At 37.3% G+C, this 12638-nt stretch overlaps 1 pseudogene; it reads right to left on the bottom strand.

Annotated features, from left to right (window-relative positions):
• LOC131903668 (vomeronasal type-2 receptor 116-like) overlaps positions 1–12638 on the bottom strand; it is a 55961-nt pseudogene that overhangs the window by 4480 nt on the left and 38843 nt on the right.

Raw genomic sequence — 12638 nt, 5'->3', positions numbered from 1 at the left:
AATTGAATTGGTGAATATTGATTGAAGCAAATCTCAATTTCTTTAAAAGAAAGCTATACCCATTTACACACAGTGTTCATCGCAAAGTTCATCAAGTAAAATGTGGGTACTTATGACTACATAGTAGTTAAAAGAAATCATTTATGTGCTAATAACTTGGGATAATGAGCTTACATTGTTTCACTGAGAAAATTCTTAGTTTTCTGGTGTAATCATTATAATGAAAAAAATGTGCAGCTATTTGTGACACAATTGTTATATTCATTAAAATCATTTCCTCTTTGCTACTAGCTCCTTATTCCTCAGCAACATGAACAGAAAGATCTGCACTGACCTGGAAGATAGGATAACATGTGAAGAATCTCCTGTGGATACACACACACACACACACACACACACACACACACACACACTCACACACACACACACACACTCACTCACACAAACACACATATGTATATACTATATGTAAAATACTGAAATATGTAATACCTAATTTGGTGGCTCTGAAGAATCAAAATTTCACATTGCTGATGCTCTTATACAATGGAAGGGATATTACCTGCCAGGGTAGAACACCATTTTTTCTCCATTTCCAAATTTTTGCATCTGTGTTTGATGAAGACTCATCTCATGGAGACTGTGGGCCAAAGTATAAATAGCCTTGTGTGTATTGTAACTGTCTTCATTCATTACCATGTCAAAAATATGTCTAGGCAGTAATTCCAAGGAAGCATTGGGTTGGCACTTCTCCAAAAGTTGACAATCCAGCTCTGAAAATGGGCACTTGAAGAACAAAAACCACAATTTAGGAAGGTAATTGTCTTCAGGGTATTTATAAGGATTAACTGTTTGGATAAAATTTTTAAATTCAGCCACCTGTTCATGGTGTTGTGAAAAAATGAGACTTCCATGGAATGAATCTAGCAAGAAATAATCAGCGATATTAGTAACATCCCACTCAGAGGTCATGACCCAGACTTTACTTGTCAAAATCTGTTGACCTAGATTGCTCATTAAACCTTGTAGTGAATCATTTTCACTATAAATGATGATAATATTGGCCAATGTTTCCTGGATGATGCCAAGACTCTTCCAGTATTTGTATGAAAATGAGTTCCAGGTGCTTTGAATCACTTCAACAAAAGCTATGCAGACTTGATTTTTCTCCATATTTTCTCTGATATCTGCTAGAAACTGAGTCCCTCTGTGATCATCTGGGATAAGCAGACCAACCCAGGTCCAGCCAAAATGAAGCATTAAAGAGACCATGGCTAGTGACAGAGTTGTGTCTTGGGGGGCCATCTGGTAGAGAGAAGTAAACTGACCTCGGTCACTGAAGATAGGCTCAAAAGGACCAACAGTGAGCTGAAGGGAAAAAAAATGGAAACAAGAGAAAGAACAATGGCATTATGCACAATCCTTGTTCTGCAGAAACAGATGGAAATGGTTAGCACAATGATGGATTCACCCTGATTTTAAAGGCAAATTTCTGTGAGAGTACTTTCAGTAAATGTCTGGCCTATTTTCTATTTTTATTAATCCTCTTTGTCTACTCCAACCTTCCTCTTCTTTTCTCAGTGACAGAAATAGAAATCAATATCCAATTGTCTGGACAATTGTCATTGATATCTAACTAATCCAAATATATGTTTTTACCTATGGACACACCTGAAATGTGAGCAAAGGAGATCTACATTTTTATCCCATACAACTCCTCACCTGGGGAAATTTGTAGAGCTGAAGCAGTGTCCCAATATGGGCAGATTTTGCCCACGATGGTCCTGTTAATGCAGCAGTTAACTTTCTCTCCTTTACACAGTTATAATTACAGTGAAGCCTCTGAAGTCTACTCAGCCCTGTGAGCCAAAACAGAGCATGCACAAGAATATTTTTCTCACTGTATGGGACATTATAGAAGTCAAATCCCAGAGATATGTTTGGTAAAAGATGAGGGTTCCTGTTGATCTCCTCAATGGCAAATACCAGGACCAGAACCAACTGGTGTATTTTAAAATTATACCTGCAGAGATTGAATAAAAACATACCTGAGGAATGTACCTGGTGGTGCATGCCTTTAATCACAGCACTCGGGAGGCAGAGCCAGGTGGATCTCTGTGAGTTCCAGGCCAGACTGGTCTCCAAGGCTACACAGAGAAACCCTGTCTGGAAAAATTTAAAAAATAAAAATCTCTGAATTTGCATCCAGCCCTAGAACTTCCAGATCCCTCAAAACATTTTCATTGCCAAAGACAAATGGGGCTTTTCCCAAATGTTGGGACCCTGGAAAATCCCTGTGATACATCAGTCCAAATGATTGGACCCTGTAGCCATAGGATGGCCTATCTTTCAAATATGTGTGGACAGTATTGCTAGCTTAATAAAAGAATGCAATCAAGTTAAATGTGTTAAGATCTGATACACATAGTATCTAGGAAAATGAGGTCTTCTACTGAGCAAAAAAAAGTCATCAACTGTTTAAGGAGTGTTTGACACAGTTCAAGACTCTACTCCTGGCCCCAACTTGAGTTCAGTTTGTCATCAATCCAGCTATCCCTCTTGCCTGATGATGCCCTACAGGTGCTCATACAAGATTGTCACCAGATGAAAGATGAAATCGGGAACGTGGGAGATGCAATATTTACTTTTAATAAAATTATTTGTGCCTAAACCAGGAACCTCATCCCAACTAGAGGAACTGATTGATCTAGCCCAGTATCTCATATGGGGAAAAGGAAACTCCATTACTATATACATGACTCATCAGTTGATATGATTTTACAAGTAGGTATGTCAACTGTGTGATCTATAGAGAAATATGGCTTCTCACTGCTGGAAAAAAAGGACATTAAAAATTTTGGCCCTCCTATGGGCTATGTGGCTTCCCCTACAAATTGCTGTCCTCCATGGGCACACAGTTTAACTCACTGTCTGACAGATGACACTAAAACTTATTGATGTTCTGGTGACACATACTACAAATCAGTGGTACCTGAGACTGCAGGGCAAAGAAAAATAGTCCGTACAAAACTATACCAAGTCAGGATATTTCCTATATCCTGGCCTGATGACAATTGGGGCAAATCTCTCCCACTTGCATCTCACAGAGGTGTATATTAATTATAACTGCATGGCTATGGCTCAAGGTTTTTGCTACCTAGCTCTTATATCTTAAATTAACCCATAACTGTTAATCTATGTATCACCACATATTTTGTGGCTTTACCCACGTCCCATTAAATGTTGCTCCTTGAGTGGCTTGCTGGCATCTCTCGCTGCCTTCTTCCTGTCTCTCACTTTGAATTTCCTGCTGACTCTAAGCTGCTTTGCCATAAGCCAAATGGCTTTATTTATCGACCACTCAGAGCAACACATATTTGTAGTATATGGAAAGACATTCTTCCATTACTTATGTGTTGATGGAAGGTACCAGAGGAAAAGTTTATTCTCTCAGAAATAACGGTCTGGATTCTGGTAACAAACTTTCACCAGGTTATTCCCCTGGGTACCCCAAAACTTTCTGGGTATGTTATAGCTATACTCGGCACACTAGCATGGCATATCTCAGAAATATACCAGCATTGTGTTAAAGTAAATTGAAAACAGAGAGTCCTCACCCATGAAGGTATCCAAATGAAAGACCAACACCCTGTCAAACGTTGGAAAAACTGACCTCAACCAAGATCTGCCTTGCTGTGGAAGGGAAAAATACTTGGAACTTTCTTAAAGATACCGATTTTGAGTCGTTAAAAGTGTTCCCCACATAGACTAAAGTGTTCAAATAGTAGCTAAAAAGCTCAGGCATAAATGGATGCTCCAATTTGGCTTCCTTCTAGCAATAAGGTCCAACAATATCCTGATTTTCATAACCCAAACCCTCTTAATTATTAGCTATGGCTTTAGATATAGAGCAGAAACTTCATTGTGTATCTAGATCTCAGAGTTCTGAGCTGGCAGAAAGAATGAGCAGGCCATCAAATGAAACTCTAACAAAATTCTCATTAGAGTCCAGAAAAAGATGGATTAGCTTCCTCCTTTACTGTGCCTCAGTTTAATGTTCTCCATATAGGGAAGGATTAAATACCCATCAGATTATATTTGGAAGAATTCCCCACCTGCTTCCGAGGCTCAGAGACAAGCAGTTGACAAAACACTTTAATCATTCCCTTATCAAGTCACTAAAGGCTTTCCTATTGTCCACACAGGTTATTCACTGAATTATCTGAGATACCCAGCCATCTTCTGAGTCCACCACCAATTTCACCTTGCTTAAGTAGAGTGATATCCTCTGTGTCAAGTAAGTAGCCAAAGGGACAATGGAGCTAATCTCTTAAGGACCCTAAAAGGTCATTCTCCCAACTCCTCTTGTGGAGAATGTAGGTGCTCTTACATCACAGACCCACCACACCCAGATAAAGAGAGTGGAAGCCACAGATGCTATTCTCAAATGGAATGTCTCTGAACTATGAGCCCATTAATAATAAGGTTTCATTGGTCCCCAGGTTCTTGCACTCCCTACTCTTATACCTCTTACTGAATCTTGTGTTTTTCACTATGGGTATGAACACAGGGTCACCGTCCAAGCCTCAAGGCTCTCAGGACTGGACTGGAGATTGAGGGTGACAGATACATGGAAGGTATTAGCTAATGTGACTACAGACCAGCAGCCTTTATCTCATCTTGACCTTTACTTGCTGATGCCTACTTTAAGTGTTTGGCTCTACTGGAGAAATGAAGGACTTGAGAGTTTATCTTTTAGAGAGTAATACAGAGTTTACAATTCCACCCATTCCCTGTGGCTTTGTTCCCTAGTTGCCAGCATCAAGGAGGCTTCCATTGTAAAACTGGAGAGTCCTAAAATGATTGATTTAAAAAGATTGTGGTCTTTGGGAAACAGGAATAACCTAAGAAATAAGACTGTATCATGTAGGTCAGACCTTAGGGATTGAGTTATATCATTCCCATCCAAAATTAGCCAGAATTTCTGGTTATGCTTAGACCATGCCCTCATACTACATAGGGATATGAATTAAACAGACTGTCAGCCCATTGACTGACATACTTACAGTGACTGGGGGTAGCTTTCATTAACATTAGGAGACTTACAAGGGACAAAGAAATCTAATATCCGAAATTTTTAACCTACACACTTCTCCTTATTTTGATAGCTGATATTCAGCCTTTGGGACTACTTGGTGGACATTAGTAATGGTTTGACTCAATGGCTCTTCTAATTGTTTCCAAACTTAGAAGATATGTTGATCAGAACTTAGAGGCATTAAAAGTTCATGTTTCTGAATTAAAACTGATCAGGAACAATTAGAGAAGTTCTTGGCATGGCTGTTAAAATGTTTGCCCCCCCTGGCAAACTACTCTGCTATCAGCACTGGGTTGGAATCTAACTCTCATTGTGATTGGATCATAAACTAAAATAGTCATGATTTGGCTCATTCCCTGAGAACAGTGGTGAATGTAGCCGTGCCCCAGGCCTTAGTAGGCCTCCAGAGCTTAGCACAACTGACTGGATGGTGGTAGTGCCATTCAGCTTGTAAAGCTCAGCAAATGGACAGCACCACCTGATGAAAATGAAAACAACACACATAGTTTTCAGAAAGACTCTAAATGTATTAAACTTGCTTTTTGCTTCTGTAGTTCCAATTCTTGCTAACTGTTCTTGTTAACTGATGCATTTTAATACAGAACATGTTTTTTGTACTTAAAAGCTCATCCTGAGAAAGTCTCCATGCTACCCTGGATTCTGATCATCCTGTAGAGTTGCAGGCAGGCTAAGAAAGGTTTTCTATTGGCTTAAATCATGTTTCACCATATTCTCTGGTGAATACCCTAAACACTAAATTGTACACTTTAAACCAGGAATAAAAATTAGTTGACATCAGCCGGGCGGTGGTGGCGCACGCCTTTAATCCCAGCAGAGCCAGGTGGATCTCTGTGAGTTCGAGGCCAGCCTGGGCTACCAAGTGAGTTCTAGGAAAGGCACAAAGCTACACAGAGAAACCCTGTCTCGAAAAACCAAAAAAAAAAAAAATTAGTTGACATCATCTGCTTATGAGCCCTACAAGATGCAAAAATAACTGACCTAATAAGACATGCCCCCCTGATGCAATAGAAAAAGAAATGTTACATGAATATTCAAATCATTTTCTGTTTGGATTGAGGGCATGTTCCATGAGAAGAAATTCGTTCATAGCATGGTTTTTTGGAACACAAAAGAGACCATAAGCCCAAGGGTAGAATATAATAATATTATTCTGCTAAATGGACATAGAATTAGCATGATTCCTAATAATTTATTTGTCAAACCATAGATGAGAACATTGATCCATTTTTCTGTCACAGAAACCTCTCCTGGTAGGTGTAAATTAACAGAGACCTTCAACTGATCATTTTGGAGAAAATGAGGCACTGGATAATGCTCAGCTTCAGATGAGTTACAAACACTATTCTCAGGCACAGAAATCTCAGTGATCTTCCAGATGTTGTAGATAATTAAAAGAAAATTATTTTCCAGAAAGAACAGAGTAATTGTAGATACAAATGCATAGTATCAGGGACACCAGAGCTGCAAAAGGTCATGCTAGAAAAAAAACCTCAAGCATAGAGAAGAGAGTTTTGTGTGAAATCACACCACTAGCCGTGGGGATTTGTACTTGATAGGTTTTTGATAGTCAGTTATAATCAAAGCTTTGAACTCCAGTAGGTTTACCACAGTCCAGAGAAGGCTCCAGTTTTATGAGTAATACCACAACATAGACAGGACTCTTTGGGGAAAAAGAAGAAATGTCAAATTGGGTGAACAGGAGGTCAGTATAAAGGAGCACATACAGAAGGAGTTAGGGGAGGAGTGACTGTAATCAAAACACACTGTACTTAAGTTCTCAATAATTCATGAAGGCATTTAAACACCATCAAGTAAGCAGCCAGACACACCAAAATGATAAATAAAGAAAAGCATGTACTGGAAGGGAAATGAGGACAAAAGTCCTTCATAGTGGAAACCAAGAAAAATAGTGGAAACCAAGAAAAATAGTGGAAACCAAGTTTTCTTTTCTAACAGAAAGATTTGAATGTGTGTGTACATACAATGCATGCATTTTGAGAATTTCTTACATGTATGTAGTCTTCTGAGCACATTATATTCATCATCCCTGTTAAATTTTCCATGAAAATACAGCAGAAGTGATCAAAGCCTCCAAACACTAAGCAATGATAAGGGGATGAAGACTTTAATCACAAAATCTGATCAGTATTTGTTAGATCTCTGCTTTTTTTCTATATATAGAACATCAAAAATTATGTCAAGTTCATATATGACACTAAAATGTGGGTATTTTGCAGCTTGAATGCTTTATTATTAGATTTTTAAAATGAAAAAGCATCAAGATAGGTCTGGAGAACATCATACCAGTTTCTTGGAAGAAGACAATGGGAGAGAGAAGAAAGACAGCCATGCTTAAGTACGTGAGTTCAGAAAACGTGAAGGTTAGACAGAAATGGAGAAGCCACATTGCAGGGAAAATGGCTTCAGAGAAAGAGAAAGGGAGCCCAAGATATCACAGAAGCTTAGTTTGGATCTGTCCAGAACCCAAAAGAAAGAAATAGAAAGATAAAATGAAATTAGGATTTTCTGAATGAGCACTCAGCTGTGTTCAAAACCAAGGAAAGTTATTATAGCTAGAGTTTTCCTGCCTGGCCCACAGTCAAGACAAATCTCTCTCACCTGCCTGTCCCACAGACGCTCAGACCTGACCAAGTAAACACACAGACTTGTATTTGTTACAAACTGTATGGCCGTGGCAGGCTTCTTACTAACTGTTCTTACAGCTTAAATTAATCCGTTTCTATTAATCTATACCTTGCCACGTGGCTCGTGGCTTACCATCATCTTCACATGCTGCTTGTCCTGGTAGCACCTGGCAGTGTCTCTGACTCAGCCTTCCAATTCTCAGTTTTATTCTCCTCCTTGTACAGCCTATATTTCCTGCCTGGCCACTGGCCAATCAGTGATTTATTTATTGACCAATCAGCAACACACTTGACATACAGACCATCCCACAGCAAGTTATGACATACTCAAGTACATAAATGTTGTGATCTGAATATTCACTATTGTTATACACAAGAAAGTTTAATCCTATCTCCTATGTACTAGTTAAAATTGATTTTGGATTTTAATATATTTCATGCACATTAATTTTTAAAAATTTTGATTAATGTGAAAATCTTCAGAAATTGGCAAAAATGGTGAGAAATAAAAATACAAGATTCTGTCTCTTCATAAATGTATTTTAGTAACTTATGATGTGCAATATTGTCACTGGATGACATCTGTAGAAGATGAACAGACATTTTGAAAGTTTTAGAAATCTGAGAATGTGTTGTAGAAATTACTGTCCCTGCATTGCATAATTTCAACTGGAAATCAGAGATGTCATTATTTATTTATTCAATCACATTACATATGAGAGTGACATTGGATAATTTAATATTTATTAATTTATTAATCTTATTAGACAAAATCAGTCTAAAATGGTCCAAATTACTACTGAATGTGAATACAGTAATAGATAGACACATATATTTCTGCAAGTGACACATTGAGGTAAATATTACAAGAATTCCCATAGTGCTAACAATGACAGCCATCAGTACTCACTTGTGCGAGAACCCAAAAAAAATTCTTACACTGGGTAGGATAGTGTGTATCTGATTAGCTGTATGTGTGTTCCTTGCTGTGTTGTAAAATACCATTGCAGATTAAACATTCTTTGTGAAACACCCTAAGAAAAGGGGAGCTAGCAAATAAGATCTCTACGCTAATGAAAAGTACAAAGTTTGGATAAACAAAGCACAGTGGCTACAACAGAATGGACACCAAAGAAGGGCTTTCTAATAAATTAATGCAGTCAACATAGACCTTTATACAAGTATGTACAGAGCATTCAAAGTTCATGGTGCCCATACGAGAAAAGGCCACAGAGCTTCAGTTCATGAAAAGAAGAGATCAATTATGAGGCCACAGGCAGCAATAGAGGGAAGAGATCAGAATCATGATATAGATAGGCATCAATATATTTTCACTGCTAATACACAAAAGGAAGATAGATTGGGGGAAACATGAGAGCTGACATTACTGTCTGAGTTATACTCCAGAAAATTGATAGTTACATCTCTTTATTGCTTTTTTTTCAATTCCCCAAAACTACAATGTACATATATTTATGTGTATGTGGTGTTACTCTTAACTATTTGTCTTGAAAAAGATAATAAAAGCGTTTATTGCTATTATTAAAAAGCAATGTTACTAAATCTTGGTCATTCCAAGTTAGGTTTTTTGTTTGAAAATTTTGACATTTTATAATTGAAGTCTTATCCTGAAAGTTTCATAAACATGACTGTCTAAACATGATATGAATTAAGAAGACAATAATAGATATTACAAAGTAGTTGGGAGAAAGATCATAGGGTCTTATTTCTATACAAAGAACTAGAGGCAACTAAGGAATATCAAAAGTCAGAAAAATAGTCTTCTACAGGGAAAAGCAATGCCATAGAATATCCAATATCAAATGGTCATCTTCAAAATTATGCATAGGAGTATATTTATGTAGACTTATCTGTTTGTAGTTAGGAATATGTATATATATGTACTCACATATGTTTATGTATTAATAATTTTTTAAACAGACCATAAGTTTGGAAGGGAGGAAGAAGAGTTATATGACAAAATTTGGAGGTAAGAAAGGAAAAGAGAAATACTCCAATTACATTACAATTTCAAAAATAAATGAAGAAATAAAAATTTTTACAACAAGCATCCCACTGAAAAGTATTTTGGAATAAGTTGCAAGGAAATGCTTTATGATTTTGATGTGTGAAAAACCGCTAACATCCAAATTGTAAAGCACAATATTCATACGACACATGGATTTTTATCACATTATTAATATAAGAAATGTATGGAGATTTGGGGTAATCTACTTTGACATGTCTAGTCAACCACGATTTAAAGTCAATGGGATAGACATGTTCTTCATATCATACATTTCTAGAGACAGTAACAATTTTAATTTGGAAGGATAACAGGCACCATGTATAACAGGGTGTGACATACGGAAAAAAAATATGGTTCACCTAGGGCCAAAACCTAACACTGAGTATCTGATGAGTTTGATGTCAACACACACATGATGGGAGGTTTTAAGTTGTTCTTCCACAGATGATCTCTCACCTGCATGTGAGACCTGAGGCATGAGTGTACATGGACATACACAAAAATTTTGGTTAAAATGCTTTGAAAAGTCTGTATCATGTGCAGTTCAATAAACTGTCATGTTGCCTCAAAAGAAAACTTACATTAATCTGGAAATTGATATATAATTCTATGTTTTTATCTCATAACATCTGAATAGTTATAATAGTCCTAAAGTAAAATCTGTTTAAAAATTTAGACCACACAAAAACCAATGTAGTGAAGCAAAATTCTTGCCCACAGCTAATACGTTTTGTAATCTTGATAATTAAGATGATCATTTCTAGGCATGTAAAATTCTATGCATGAAAAGAGACAAAGAACCTTACAAAGCAGACATATTCCCACTTTGAAAACATATATGCACTCTCACAGTGTAATAAATGATATAATCAGAAGCCTTACAAAATAATTTTAGCTTTGAGATACATACACTTCTTTTTTTTTTTTTTTTGGTTTTTCGAGACAGGGTTTCTCTGTGTAGCTTTGTGCCTCTCCTGGAACTCACTTGGTAGCCCAGGCTGGCCTTGAACTCACAGAGATCCGCCTGGCTCTGCCTCCCGAGTGCTGGGATTAAAGGCGTGCGCCACCACTGCCCGGCTACATACACTTCTTGTTCCCCACCTTGTATGAAAAATTAGGAAAGGTCTTGTGCAATGGAAGATTTTGAGGGAGGAATGGAAAGGGAGAAAGACACACATATTACTATTTCGTAGTAACAAAAATATTTCTCTACCACAAACTTAATTTTATTTCTGACTTAGTAAAGACACAACCCTAAGTGGCCACAATCTTGTCATTGTGTATTATGACCACATCCATGAAAATGAGATTAAAAACTTGTTAGAAGTGCATGGGAAGACATGTAAAAGAGAAAAATACTTCTGGTAATAAAATATTAGTAAATAATTAATTTAACTAAAAAACTTTGAAGACAGGCATAGCTGTTTTGACAAGAAGAAACTACTGCCAGCTTCTAAATCTGACATCCTTACTGCTAAATCAGTGGTATCTAGCAGATGCAAACTTGTTACTCTACCATCAAATCCCTCTATAGTAACAACTTTTGGTGGCATCACCTCTTTTTACACAAGTACAAATAGACTTCTAGACTGTCCTGAAGAGCCAGGTAAACTTTGATAAAACCATCCTCCCTCTGAGACCTAATATGAGAAACATGTGGCTGTAAAGGCATGGCCAAGAAAGTTCCAATATTTCAATTGTCATATTTGGAAACAAAAATCAATAAACAAACAAGCAACTTACTGTATCATCATTGACAATAGAAAATAAATGAAGAGTAACACAATTAGATAAGGAATTTTGGATTGGAAGAGTGTTTTTCATGATAAAAAATAAGAAGCATAGGAACTTGAATACACATATCACCTGGGTCATTTGTAACATGAAATCTGAAACAGCATAAATGAACAACAACACTTACTGTATGTGAAAGTCGGTGTAAACGTTTGGCAGATAAGGATGTGGAACTTTGTTGCCTGTATACATAGTATGAACTGGGAAAAATACACCAATGGTTACATTTCCTTCATGGTGAAAATCATCTTTGATTCTGAAATAACACTCAGAGGAGTTATAGGCATATGCATGACTGTGATTAAACAAGATCCTGATAATAATAACCAAAATAAAACATCCCACCAACACACATGTCTGCTCAGACATAAGTCTGATGGATCCAGATCTCACAGTGTCTAGCAGGTTTATACTTAGCTCAAGTGTTTGTGACCATATGCGCTTCTAACTTTGTTGATGGGTGAGGCTGTCACAGTAACCCAGAGGGCTGTCACACTCTGAGCACTTTCTTATACCTCCTCCACTGCCACTGAGAATTCTGGAACTCTTTCTTCCCTTGGGCTATGCATCTGAGGCCCTGTATTCAGGTGAAAAACAAGCTGGAAAATATGTTTATAGATTTTCTTCTGCACCCGTAGGCACCATGACTTCATCTAAAACAACCGGCAGTAAGAGCTCAGGGATGAACTCCTCTTTGGATAATTTGGTCACAATAATGAAGGAAGAAACTTTTCATATGAAAACAACTGAGATTGTTGTTAACAGTCTACATCAGAGGATGACATCCCAAGTGTAGTGGGTAGAGAAAGGGCCAAAATCCCATGATGGATGGAAACCAACAAAATGATCGAGACATCATGATTTCCCAAACCAAAGGAAGTCAGTGGATTCTACCTTGCTTAGTGTCTGTGTCTCAGAGATTATTTTCTTCTATGATACATCTGTATGAATATTAATATAATGTCCACATCCAGTAAAATCTGTTTCTCACTTTGAGAAAATTAATGATCTTAATAAATTATTCAGTTCCAAATGGATCAACTAACTGCGA

This window comes from Peromyscus eremicus, chromosome 1, assembly GCF_949786415.1.
Source record: "Peromyscus eremicus chromosome 1, PerEre_H2_v1, whole genome shotgun sequence".
Lineage (NCBI taxonomy): Eukaryota > Metazoa > Chordata > Mammalia > Rodentia > Cricetidae > Peromyscus > Peromyscus eremicus.
The sequence above is the reverse complement of the archived record's forward strand: the minus strand, read 5'-3'. Positions and strand labels throughout refer to the sequence as shown.